Below are 13,918 nucleotides of genomic sequence, written 5' to 3' on the forward strand. Positions count from 1 at the left end.
GGCAGATCATAGTTCTCAAGACGTTTGAGTCATCTATGGTGTGGAAGTGTGGCTAGGTAGGTCTTCCCTAGCTCTGGTGCTTTTCCCCTCCTTGGTGGGGATGCCTTGCATCTCACCCCCTCTGCCCTCTGCGTGACTTTTTGCTGAGCAGCGGACGTTGGGGAGGGGAGGTTGCTGTGTGGGCCGTGTTGTACAATGTCGGGGGCCTTAAGGTGTCAAGCAGATCGGAGCGACAATGGGTTCTAAGGCACTGTGATGATGGTGTTCCCTTCTCCAGGCGGGGAAGGATCAATAAACTGGCAGTCGTGGCCGTTACAGTTGGGAGGGAGTGCCAGGGCGCCCCTCGGCTTTCCTCACAGTCAATGTTGCCTTGCGTCCCTGGAGGCCATACACCATGAGGCCGAAGCCTCGGAAAGTCGAGTGCTCTGGTGGCAGGTCCGCAGGGAACAAGTGGAGAGGGGCGCTCTCTCCACTCGTCGGCGCGGAAGTCGGAGGCACAGTGTTGTTTCCCCAGTTCACCGCTTTGGGATCCGCACTTCGCAAAGCTGTATTTGGTGTTGGTGTTTTCTTTGTTCCCTTTAATCGGCTCAAGTTGCAGGGAGGTCCGCTGTCTTCCGTTGTCCTGCGGGGGCAGTGACTTCCAGGGGGAGCAATAGTCCAGCGACAGGGCAATCCCAAACATTGTGGAGACCTCTAATGATGCTCTGATAATGACTGCCCAGCTTCAATCCGCTGGCGCGCACTTAACCTCTGTGTTTGTGGCGCAGTCTGATGTCGGAAGGAGAATTAAAATGTTCTCGATTAATTCAGCTCCTATTTTCTTCGGATTTTTTCTCAGGTGCTGGGGGGCGCTTTCAGACAGCAGGTTCTCCTACTTGCATTGATGGGGGGGTTCCTCAGTGGGGGCTCAAGCCACTTTTCGGGGCTGCAGAGTGGAGCTCACACAGAAGAGGTGCCCATCTGCGCGCCCCCTGGTGGCCAATCCTTGCTGAGACTTTTAACACCAATTTTAGCCTGGTCCTAGATAAACTCGCTCCTCTCAAAACTAAGTCCGTTTGTGATAACCCAGGCCACCAAAAATGGTTCTCAGAAGAACTTAGATCCTTGAAATCAGAGAAAAGGAAAGCAGAGCGTTGTTGGCTAAAATGCCGTTCCTCTGACAAGAAAAGTGCATGGAAATCATTTGAGAAACCCTATAAAAATATGATCATAAACACCCAAAAGAATTTCTACAATAAACAAATCGAGGATGCCAATAATAAGCCCAAAACATTGTTTGAAGTACTAAAACTTCTTGAAAAACCTAAAGCGCAATTGACGACCTTTACTCCAACAAGCATGGACAGCTCCAAAATCCAACTAGCCTTTGAGACAAAAATATCAAAAGCTATGGGGACAAAATAAAAGATCAGATTGCCAGTAAAATAAACTCGCATGACCCCTATCCATTAATACTAGCCTCCCTCCCCCTCGACCTGTCCCACTAGACACTGAACCTAATGTCTTCAAATTTGCTCAAGTCACCAGCCTTAATCTGTCAACAACCTTGAGCTCAATGGATCCATGTCTGGTCCAGATAATATACTTCCCCCGAAAATTATTCTTGAAAACAAGGAAATCTTTGCCCCTTTACTGGCAAAGTTCATCAAAGCATCCTTTTGCACCTGTTCAGTCCCAGCTTGCATAAACATTTTTACAGTAACACCACTTTTAAAAAGACCTGGGGCTGATCCAAATGATGTAGCAAAATTAAGACCTATCACCAACTGCAACTTTTTGCAGAAGGTTCTGGACAAGTAGGCCACAGGCCAAATCCAGACCTACATTGAATCTATAGACTCATTACACCCTAGACAATCCGGCTTCCGATTGGGCTATTGTACTGAGACGGCCCTCATCGATCTACAGACCTACATGCTGAGCATTGTGGTCAGGGGCAGGACTGGCCTTCTGATCCTGTTAGACCTGTCGGCTGCGTTTGATCTTTTGGACCACAAGCGCTGTCTGGATGCATTAAAAAACAATGGCCACTTCTCTAAAAATACATGTAGGTGGGTAAATTCCTTCTTGACTGGGTGTTTATCAAGAGTTAGCTGGGGAGAGGCTTCAGCACCCCCCACCCTTTCCACCTGCGGGGTACCACAGGGGGCTTGCATGTCCCCCGTACTGTTCAACCTGTATATCATACCCCTTTGCAGCCTCCTAGAAGGCTCGGGATTGTTTTTCACCAACTACGAAGATGACACCAAGCTGGTCCTGGAGATCTTGGGGAATCATGCAGCCGACACTCTAAACCTCCAAAATATATACAACCTGATTGACTCATGGATGAGAAACAACATGATGTGCCTCAATGGGGGTAAAAAAGAGTTATTAATCTTTGGATCCCCCCCATGCAAGAGCGAAATTAGGCTCTGATTACCGTTTTTTTTCCATACAGGAATGTAACATCCCAGTGCAGGACACAATAAGAACCCTAGGCATACATCTTGGCTGCACCTTGAGCGCTGAGCTACATGCAGCCCAGGTAGCAAAGAACTATGCCTAATATTTAAAGCTCCTTAAGTATATTCAGGCATATCTCACTGAAGATAATTGTGGAACAATAGCCTGTGTGGTTATTCTGTCCAGAATAGACTACTGTAGTGCCTTGCTGGTGGACGCTGACAAGAGGAGCATACAGAAGCTCCAGACTGTTCAGAATGATGCCATCTGGATTGTAAAGATGATACAGAGAAAATGCCACATTTCAATTCATCGGCAATGCCTACACTGGCTCCCTGTAGGGGTCAGATGTCAATTCAAAGCAGCTACCTTACTTCACAAATGCCTCTATAGGAAATCCCTGAGCTACCTGAAATCATTACTGTCCTTATATGAGTCCTCATGGTCACTTAGATCAACTAACCTAAGGCTGGTCAACTGTTCACCATTCAAGAGGACCAAAGGGCTAGGCAGATCATTTGCCACCTGCTCAGCTAAAACCTGTAACTTGCTTCCTGTACCCCTGCACCTAGACACAAACATCAAAACCTTCAGAAAGACATTGAAGACCTTCCTCTTTGAGTAATTCTGCTCTTCCTCTTATGTTACCCTAATCATGTCCTGTACCTTTGTTGTCCTATGTGTATATGTGCGCCCTGATACTACCGGGTTCTGGTGCATTATAAATGAGTAAATAAATAAGTAAAAATAAAATCCCATTGTCTGCAAAGGCTGGAATAGCTGCTTAATGCTTCTGGACAATTCATCTACATCTCAGGCAAGCGTGGTGCATTAGAAACAAGCCTGAGAGAAGAAGCTGAGACAAATAATATTGGACAGAAAATCACATGTGAAATGTTAAAAAATAAAAAGCTATGACAGAAGTCACAGGCCATCGCATAACCTAGAGAGGCCACCACTTTGTGGATAAGCCGTTAAATTGAAGGAGGGCAACAGTTTGAGCCCATACACCCTGAGAGACAGGTACAGAGAAGAGCCAAGGAAAGCGGAGCCACCCGCAGTGGTGACACGCTGGTGCAGAGCTGAGCTTCAGGAAGGGGAACCTCAAGCCACTGAGAGAGTCATTTTCTAACGAAGTACATTGTTTACAGATGACTTCGAGTCCTATGTACAAAAGGCAACTTCTTTACTTCTCTTCCAGGTTACATAGCATCAGGTTACAGGTTAGAAATACATAGAGACACATAACGACACATTGGGACACATCCACCAGCCACCGTCTCTTTAAGCCCACCTCTCAACAACTATCACTCAGAGAACCCCAGGCAGAGAACATTCTCACAACATTCCACCTCTTCAGACACTCATGAAATCACACGCATACAGAGCAGGGCAGATAGGGAAAAGGCAAGTCACAACACATCTCCCTCCTTATGCAGAATAAGAATGAACACCAAAAGAGACATACACACATCTATAGCACTACGGTTGTACATCCCTCAATCTCCCATCTCCATTCCAGCTTCCACGATGAGTCTAAAACTCCACTCAGTAACAAAACCATAACAACGTCCTCACACACCAGATGGCAGCGGGACAAATCAACTCCAAAAAGACCACCCCTCTTCATACTAGATAAAGGCGGAAGTGGCACAATTCATCTGAGAAAGAATACCAAACACAACTTTCTCACTCACCCAGACCATCATACTCCACATTTACTGTCATGTACCCACTCAGAGAAAAGCAAACCTTAGGTGTCCAACAACTCTTCTGACTTCACAAGGAGGTCCTGCAGCCCTAAAATGACTTGGTGTCCAACACTCCTGACATGACAGGGTGTCCAACACCCCAAAATGGCTTGGTGCCCAACACCTCTAAATGAAAGAGGCATGTTCTCCTCATTGGTAATGTTTATTGATATAGCGTCTATGCACAGGCAAGTTTTTTAAAACGTTCAAGGAGGCTGGGAACACGGGGAAAAAACTGTCGCTCAGAGCCCTTCAATTTCTGAGACGATAACGGTTTGCACAGGAAGATTAAGTGAATATGATACATTTAACATTCTAGATACTGCAAATAGACCTGATGGCGATTCTGTATTTTTTTCAAGTGCACATTAAGGGGTGAAGACAAGGGAGAACAGACAGAATGATCTTCAGGCCAGGCTGTATACAGATCGTGCAAGTGCGGGAAGGGCAAGCGAGGGTCAGGGGACCAAGTGCACCCAGTCGGTAGAGACTGGTCAAGTGCTGAGAGAGAAGCTCTCAAGGTATTAGTACAAGTGCAGTGGGGATGGATGGCCCTAAGGCAAGTGCAGAAAGGACTGGATGTCTGGGACCTGTGAGACTCTGAGGTACACCAGGCGGCCAGTCAGTGAGCTGTGTGGAAAGGAGGAAGAGAAGGAAGAGCGGAGAGCTGGGTTAGCAGGGTAGGGTGAGAGAGAAGGAAAAGGAGAAGAGGAAGGTCTTGAGAAGTTTCTGGAACTTAAGAATCTCAGGCTCAAGACGGACGGTGGCAAGAGGGCTATTGCAGAGGGAGGCACCTGCTGAGGATAGGGATCTCCCTCCAAATCTCAGCTTGGAGAACCGGCTCAATTGCAGAAGGTTGGAGGTAGATGAGTGAAGGGCTCAAGAGGGACAGTATTTAGGAGGGCAGTATTTAGGGTAGGTAGGTCCCAGGCCCAGGAAAGCCTTGTGGACAATGGAGAGGGTCCTGAATTTGATCCTTGCAGCCACAGGTAGCCAGTGAAGGGATTTCAGTGCTAGAGAGATGCGGTCCCTGGGCTTGAGGCCAAGGATAAGTCCTGTGGTTTTGTTCTGGATGAGTTGCAGAGGGTGCAGGGTGGAAACTGGGAGGTTGAAGAGGAGGCTGTTGCTGTAGACCAGCCTGGAGAGAACGATGGTTCTGGCGACAGTAAGCCAGTGGGGGAAAGTGAGAAAAGGTAGAGTGCCTCTGAGGAGCTGTAGTTGATAGTTATACTTTTTTGAGGTGTCAGAAATGTGAGAGGAGAAGGAGAGAGTGGAGTCAAAGATGGTGGGGGTAGGTGCAGGGCCAAGGAAGGGCCGCCAGAGTGAGAGGGGGAAAGCGGGAGCAGGTGTCCCAATGCGAACAATCTTAGTTTCTATGGCATTGAGACAAAGGTAATTTGCAGCACACCATGACTGAATAGTGGACAGACAGGCATGAGTGAGGAGGAGGAGGCGGTTGAGGATAGCCTGAAGGATGGTTGCGTGTCTTCCGCGTAACACTGGGAATTAGAGGTGAAAGTGGCAATCACACATGCAAGGGTAGCCATGTAGACAAAGAAGAACCAGGGGGATAGATTAGAACCCTGGGGAACATCTCAGGTTAAGAGGGTGATAATAGAGAGAAAGGCACCAAGTACGACCTGGGATGGGCTGTCGGAAAGAAAAGAGGTTAAGCAAGTCAGAGCCTGACCTGTGATTCCCAAGGTGTCACAAAGCAGTGAGATCAGGATTTTGTGGTTAACCGTGTCAAAGGTGGAAGAGAGAAGAAGGAGAAGGAGAATGAGGAGAGAGGGAGTGTTAGTGTCAAGATTTGAGAGCAGGTCTTCACGGGTGTTCAGAAGAGCAGTTTCTGTGCCTCTGGATGCTCTAAAGCCTTACTGATGGCCGTGGAAACAACTGATTGATTCAGTGTGGAGGTTTAGATGAGAGATAGCCAGCTTCTCAAGGAGTTTGTCCAAGAAAGGAGTGATAGAGATCGGGCAGTAGTTTGACGGAATGGAGGGGTCAGCAGATGGTTTCTTTAGAAGAGGGTGCACAGGGGAGTACTTGAGAGCAGTTGGGAAAACTCCACTGGAAAAGGAGAGGTTGCAAAGGTCGGCCAAGGTTGGTGCGAGGGAGTCAATGTTGTCCTTGATGGATTTGGAATGGCAAGGGTCAACATTCCTCACTTGATCCAAACCACACCACACACATAAGTTTACACTGTACAAGTTTGTGCCCAACCAACAAAACAATAAGTAGGTGCAGTAAACATGGAAAACAAAGGCATTACTTTAGCACTCATGAGTCCATTGTCCAGACCTAACATCTGCAACATAGGTTGCACCTATGGAGAAAAACAAAGTTAAGCAGTATGTAAACTAAACTCTAGTTCACTTGTCTACATATGCTTTGCCATTCTTTAACCTAAACAAAGGCCATACTATGCAACCAGTGCACATCATCACACTGCACTTGCCAACCAGCCTCAAATAATTTCTAACCTCAAAGTTGAACAAAATTGCAATACCCGAAATTCTGGAAATGGCTAAAATGGTCAGTTCCAAAACCAGTCTCTTCATGAGAACCCCTCTCCAGCTTGCTTGTGAAAGCCCTAACGTAAACGCCAAATCTGTCACATGGCCCATCAAACAGTACCTCCATGACATGCTTGAAATAAAATTCTCTCGTGCCTTCATGGCACACCACTTGGCACAGACCCCCTCAGATCAGCAACACGACTTCTTATGTGAACATCCGTAATGCGCACTCCTTCTCATAATGAACCGAGCATGTCACCCTGAAGAATTCACTCCGCTGACTTAGGGCCCGTGACCCATCACATACATGGGTTCTTCCCTCTTCTTTATGCCTAAGCGTCCTACATGACAAGACTTCACACTGCCTCAATCTTAGACAGACTGTTGCCTTGGAGCACCGAAGAGCACAGGGTTCCTTTGCACCATCATTCATGCTCTTCTCATCAGGATATACGGAGCTCAACAAGCGTTCCCCAGCATGCACTCCTCCACCGCTTTGCAGCCTTGGGGAAAACCAGTTGCATGTCCAGGTTCTATTTAGCACCTCTCTGACAACATGAAATCCCTGGCGCTGCCTTTCTTACGGCCGCCGTGCTTGCTGCCCTCCACCGAATCTCAGACTTCTTCCACACGCCACCATACATGTCCAGGACACCCTTCCTCTTCTGAAGCTCCTATGACACTCAAAACCCGGGTAAATCATAAATCCATGCTCCACTGTCCACACATTGTGGCCTCTGCAAAGCATCAACCACACCAAAATAAAGTCCATCACCGAGCTCTGGTATTCTTCAAAACAGCACCCAGCAATGCTGCACTCATCCGTCAGTTGCCATAGGCAGCATAGAACCACAAACTTCAGGCAGGCAATCCCCGAGCCTGGCAACTCACAATCCAACTTCAGAAAGAGTACTTATCAGCTTGTTGTGGGGGCTGGTGGATGTCCCCTTCTTCGGGCTGCCCACCCAGCACAGCACAGGCCCATCCTCGTTGCCATTGTTATTATGAGGTACCTTGGTTACAGATGACTCACAGTCCCATGTACAAAAGGAAACTTCTTTACTTCTGATGCAGATTACATAACATCAAGTTATAGGTTACAAGTACAGAGAGTCACATAAGGACACATTGGGACGAATTCATGTGCCACCCTGTCTCTGAGCCAGCTTCTCATCAGCTGTCACTCAGAGAACACCCAGAATATTGACACAACATTCCACTTCCAGGCACTCATGACATCACACACATCCCAAGCAGAGCAGAGAAGGTGGGGAAATGGTAAAGTCATAACCAGCCACTGCCAGCCAAAACTTGAGGGGAGCTGTATGGAATTTATCCAGAGAAAACATGAACCAAGCAGAGCAGAAAAACCCGTTCAACAAGTCATGGAAAACCTGTTAAGCGGAGGCAAAATAATGCCTAAAGGAGAAGATGAAGACCGTGAGTAGAACCAGCAATGTCTGATTGAATCCATGGAAAGGGAAACTGCTTCCAAGTCAAGTGGGCAACAGTGGTTCGAATCCTGGACATTTAGCAGGATGCAGTGCTTGAATGTCAGAATCATAAATAAACACATTGCTGTTGCATTCTGAGGGGTCTGGTAAGTACCCCACAAACATATATTGGCAAAGGGAAGGACGATATGTGAAAGATAAGTATTTGACCTTGTATTGTGGGAAATGTAGTCAATGAACCAAATATGTAAAGCTTACATGTAGAGAGAAAGCAAGGACTAACTGCATTCTGGAAAATGCAGTGGGAGTAACAACCGCCGAACATATATTGGGTTAGAAAAGTACCCCAATGAGGGAGACACGCTTTTGACTTCAATATGGCTCTCATAGTAAACATCCCACCAAGACCACACTTGTGCATGTCTCCAACCTTCTCCCTCCAAACTCTCTCTACTCATCTTTTGGACTTCTCTGCTGCTTTCTCAACTGTTGTCCCCTACTCCCTCATCCTCTCTGTCCAGGACTTTCGGTTTTGCAAATCTGCTCTCCCTTGGATTGCTTTCTACCTGGAATTTTTCTCTTTTAAATTCTCCTGGAACTAGAAATACTCTAACCACACCCCTCTACCTGCCTGCATCCCCCAAGGATCAGTTCTTGGACCTCTGTTCTTCAATCTCTATACCTCTATTTTAGGAAAACTGATCTTGTCCTTTGGCTTTCACTATCATCTCTTTGCTGACGACACTCAAATAAATATTTTTCCACTTTCCCTTCTTCATCCTAGCCATCTCGGAACAGAATACCAACTGCCTCACTGCAATTCAACATTGGATGGCTCTCCAGTGCCTCGAGCTGAACTATTCAAAAACTGACGTCATTTTTCTCACAGCTTCCAAAGCCATCCCTCCCCTCTCTTATCTCCTTCCTGCTTGAACTTCTTGATATCTCACCCAAGGCTTGCAACCTTGAATTCCTCTTTGATAGCAACCTCTGATTGAAACAATTAATCACTATCAATAGCTCTGCTGCTCATATTAACCTGCTCCACATTGGGAAATTGTGTGCAATTATTACTAACAACTCTATGAAAATAAATCTCCACCCCGTGCTCAGCAAACTTAACTACTGCTCAGGTCTACTCCTACCTCAAGAAAAAGCCCTCAACTTTTCTACCCGCAGTCTCTACTACCTACCCAGATCCTCCTCCACTTCATCCTACTGAAAACGGTACAAAGTCATTTCATTGCGGGATGGTTTTTTGCTGGGTTTTTTACCGCAGATTTTCTTTTGAAAAAACTCATTGATTTTTGGGGGGGGGTTAAAAAAATTATATAAATTGGGTGTGGGTGTAAGGGAATATAAAAAAAAATTAAACGGGATGGGTGGTTTGTGCGGGTAACCCCCCCCCAAAAAAAGAAAAAAAAAGTTTTTTCAAAAACAAAATCTGTGGTAAAAAACCCTGCGAAAAAACATCCCACGATTAAATGACATGGAACCCTGAAAACATGCTGGTTGGCACTACATGCACAACCAATCTCGATTCAAGTTCTTTCTCCTAGACTACAAAGTTATCAACTGTCTTGCTCCTCACTGCCTGTCTGATTGCATTTCTATTTACTCACCATCTTGTTCACTCCATGCCTCATTTGCACTCAATCTCACTGTCCAATGGCCCTTCTGTGCCTCTCTTCGAATCTTTCTCCCTAGGAACCTGCTGTCCATCACAATCAAAGCCAGCCCAACTGTGGATGTCTTTCTTCAAAGTTTGGCTTAAACTTTACTTACCTGTTAAAGAGGAAGCTCCCCATGCCTCCGCGTCCATCCTTCCTTCCTGACCACATGAATTCCGTAATACATGGTCACCCGTAATAATGTAATTTTGAATATTTACATAATACTCCTCTTTAATATGAAGTACTTGCCCCCTTAGGTTAATGCTACCTTTCGAAGTCACCTGTTTGTTATATATATTTTATTCTGTTTGTTTTCTTTTTCTCTGGCATATATTCCACTTTTTTTATCAACATCCTAAACTGGCTCACTACTCGTATTCATCTCTATGCTTTTGTACAGGCACACTTCATGGGAAGGCTTCCGCCGTCTGTAAACGTATTATTGTAAGTAATTTCTGATCGAAATTAACATCCCTGTTCTCCAAATACATACAAATGAATAAATGCAAATATTGTGGAAAATGTAGCGATTGTACAAAAATGTCATGCTTATATGTGGAGATAAAGAAAAAACGGACTCCATTTTGAGAAACAGAGTAGATGAACCAAACCAACAAAGAAATGTTTGGGAAGAAAAAGGTGTTGTGAGAGAGCGAGGTCAATGTGTGCGTGTATTTATGAATGAATGTACATTTTTCTATTTAGTGAAGATCTAGCTGGGTTGCAAAGTATGCTGTACATTGATAAAAGAAGGACTACAAAATGGTGTACATCTAATTGAACACGAGGGTCAGGTATATATCGTTGGCCAGGGAATGGTTCTCTCATGGTGGGAGCTAGATATTTGTGATGTCTCTTTGGTATTCCTTACAGAGCAAAGAGACTCATCACAAATTTGATTTACCATTACCTGTACTGTGTCCTGCAAATTTACTAAATGATTAGAAGTCAGATAACATCAGTTTAGATTTATCGCAAGTTCTAATTCTGCATCAGTAAATTTTACATTCTTGAAATTCAGACGTGAGGAAAAGTGGCAGTAAAGTGGCGTTAACTCAATTAATGACATCTTTTATGCCATCTGTTTCTCACACCACTGAGCTAATACTAAGCACCAAAGTCTTTAAGCCTTTCTTGAACTGAGGGCATGTCAGTGCTGTTTTAATGGAAACTGGGACGTTGTTCCAGTTGGCTGGGGCATAACACGAGACCTTCTGTTTCGTTGTTTATCCTTGTGGGCTAACTAGCCTGGAGAAGTGTGGCTCCTAGATGTGTGGAAGCAGCCAGAATTTGTGTGTTGCAGCGAAGCTTGCATATGGGTGTGTATGATATTCAGCGATCTAGGGTCAGTAATGGCCGCTGTGTACATTATACAGGAAAGCTGGTGAAAAGGTGAAGCACCCAGCATGTTTTTGCTATTGAGGTTTTACCTTGCTGTGTTTCTGAGTGTTAAGCAGAGCTACAATGTTAACATCCACGTTTTTGGTGGAGGTAACCATATGAGGTATTTTTTGGAGGTATTTCACTTTGCAATCATGACGTGTTTACCACGTGCAGTATTTCAGAGGAATCAGTGTTGGAGCTATAGGGGGGCTCCCTTCAATGCCCGTTTTGGCCGACAGTCTGTTGCTCAGATTAGCAGGCAAGCCCTGGTCCAAGCCCATATCGCTACATAGAAGATCTTCTCTTCAGGAAGAAGGTTAAGAGCCTTCCTTACTAGGATTTCTTCCTTCCTCTTTTGCTGTAGGAGAATTGCACTTTGATCCCTCCAGGTTACTAGCATGCTACTAGATACCAAAATTCCAGTACCAAAAGGAAGCATGTGCACAGCACAGTTTGCAAAAATGGATGTTATTACACCTGTGTTGGACTTTATCTTCATTCACGTTTTTTGTAGACCAACTCCAAACCAGTGATTTACTTTATTCTTTTCTGTTTGCCCTGCTGCCACAGGTGGACAGTTGGATGTGGAAAGTTACAGCTTGCTTCCCAGGAACAGCAGCAGAGACTTCCTGGAGCCTGTGGCAATGGGGATCAGGATTCTGGGATCTGGAGCTCAGATAAGAGGCAGAGAGAGAAGGAGGTTAGATTGTGCAGGCACAGTGACATGAGGCTGTGAGAAAGTAACAAGATCCCAGAACAGGACATCTTATGCAGTGCCTGGTCATGGTCTTCTGGGGCCAAAGAGCTCTCTTTCTTCTGAGCCCAAGCAATGAATCAGACATTTCACTGTATTTGGCTGCCAAATGAATTGCCTGGATTGGCCGGGAAACAGTTCGTAATGATGTGCGTTGCAGCGTCACGCCACTGTGGTTGTGTCAGCCGGTGGACGTGACGTAGAATGGGAATAATGAAGGCCCCACCCTCTGAGCAGCTGTGCAGAAACACACCGGATGACACTTCAAAAAGGTGCAAAATAAAAACCCTAACTATAGCAGCTGGAGCCCCACTTTTCACAAGCACAGCAGACCTACACAGGGAGGTGTATATCAAGATCTTGGATGAACATCTACCAAAGTTAAACAGGAATTTCTGCTATAGACTGGATCAGAACACAAACAATGATTAAGATACTTTCTATGATTACTGTAAATCCTTTTGACTGCTGATCGTGGCCCATCACAGCGCTGACCCTGTGAAACCAACCCTACTGTGGCAAAATAACAAAGATCAAAAAGTAATCCAAACCGTGACTACACTTTCAACCAGAGAAATTGGCAGTAATGAGGCTCAGCTTCGGAATGCAACAACACCACTGACAGATCAAAATAATTCTTAGCAAGATAAAGAGTGAGGATGCAGTGAGATGTAAAACAATCAATCATCAGTCGGTCTCCTTTTTCAGTGCGACACTGTGCATCCGATTACTGGCAGCTCTGTGTGCTTCATGCATTGTGGGCACAGCTACCCAGAGCTTCAGCCCCCAACAATGTGAAAGCACTCATTACAAATTGTATTCTAGTGACATAATCATCATTGAGCACTCGTGCAGCTTTATTCCACCCATGACCTGACACTGCGGCCGTACTGGAAGAAGAGCATTTCCGAGATGTGGCACTGAGGAGGGTGAGGGAAGGCATGTATTGGAGTGGTGATCGCAGGATCCAAGCTTCAGATTAAATTAACTGCCTGCAGGCCCACCATCCACTGGATTCCCAGAGCCAAAGTCGCCCCCTGAGAATGCTAATCAGTGGAGTAACTTTTCTGAAAATGGTGGGGGGACATTACATCTAAAGGAAAGGCACCCCTGCCAAATGAGGGGGTAAAATGATGTATGTTAAGCTGGGTTCCTGGCCAAGCATGACACTGACACCAATGTAGTAACAGGAAACCTCTTTACTAAATTCCAACTCTGAGTACAGGGTACAGGAATACATTTAGGCTACATCAGGCTACATCAGGCAAGTTACTAGGACAGACATCCCCTGGCATCCTCCCTCAGTCAACATATCTTCTCAACTGCACATTCAGTGAACCATTCAGAACTTAACATTTTCACATACAGCATTCCATGTCAGTCACTCTCAGCATTTCATGCATACAGGGCAGGGTGCAGGGATTTCTTCTGTTGGGCCATCAAATCCGCTAGCTTTAATCTCTGTAGCACCTTTTTTAACCCCTCATCATGTTGCACTGGAGAGGTTGCATGGAACTGTGCGTCATCCTGAAATACTATGATGTTGGGAACTCCTTCTAAGACCTTCTCCATAACTCTCTGGAAAACTGCCGCTGCTGACGCCAGTCCTAAGGGCATCTGACAATATCTGAAGGTTCCTTCAGTGGTGACGAATGCTGTAAGATGCTGACACACGTTAATGGAACTTAACGATAGGCTGCAGATTTGTCGATCACTGTAAAAAACTTGGTGCTGCCCAGCGTCGATAGAACCTCCGTAATGACTGGTAATGGATAGCTATGTTTCTATTGAGATCTCTAAAATCTTCACAAACTCTGATACTGCCACTTGGTTTTGAAACAATCACTACTGGAGACAGCCCTTCCAAGCTCTCAATTCTCTCAATAATGCCCCTCTAATGAATCTCTTCTTTTAACTTCTCTTTGAGTTGATGAGGAAT

Source organism: Ambystoma mexicanum, chromosome 7p (genome assembly GCF_040938575.1).
Source record: "Ambystoma mexicanum isolate Mex_15411 chromosome 7p, UKY_AmexF1_1, whole genome shotgun sequence".
Taxonomy (NCBI): domain Eukaryota; kingdom Metazoa; phylum Chordata; class Amphibia; order Caudata; family Ambystomatidae; genus Ambystoma; species Ambystoma mexicanum.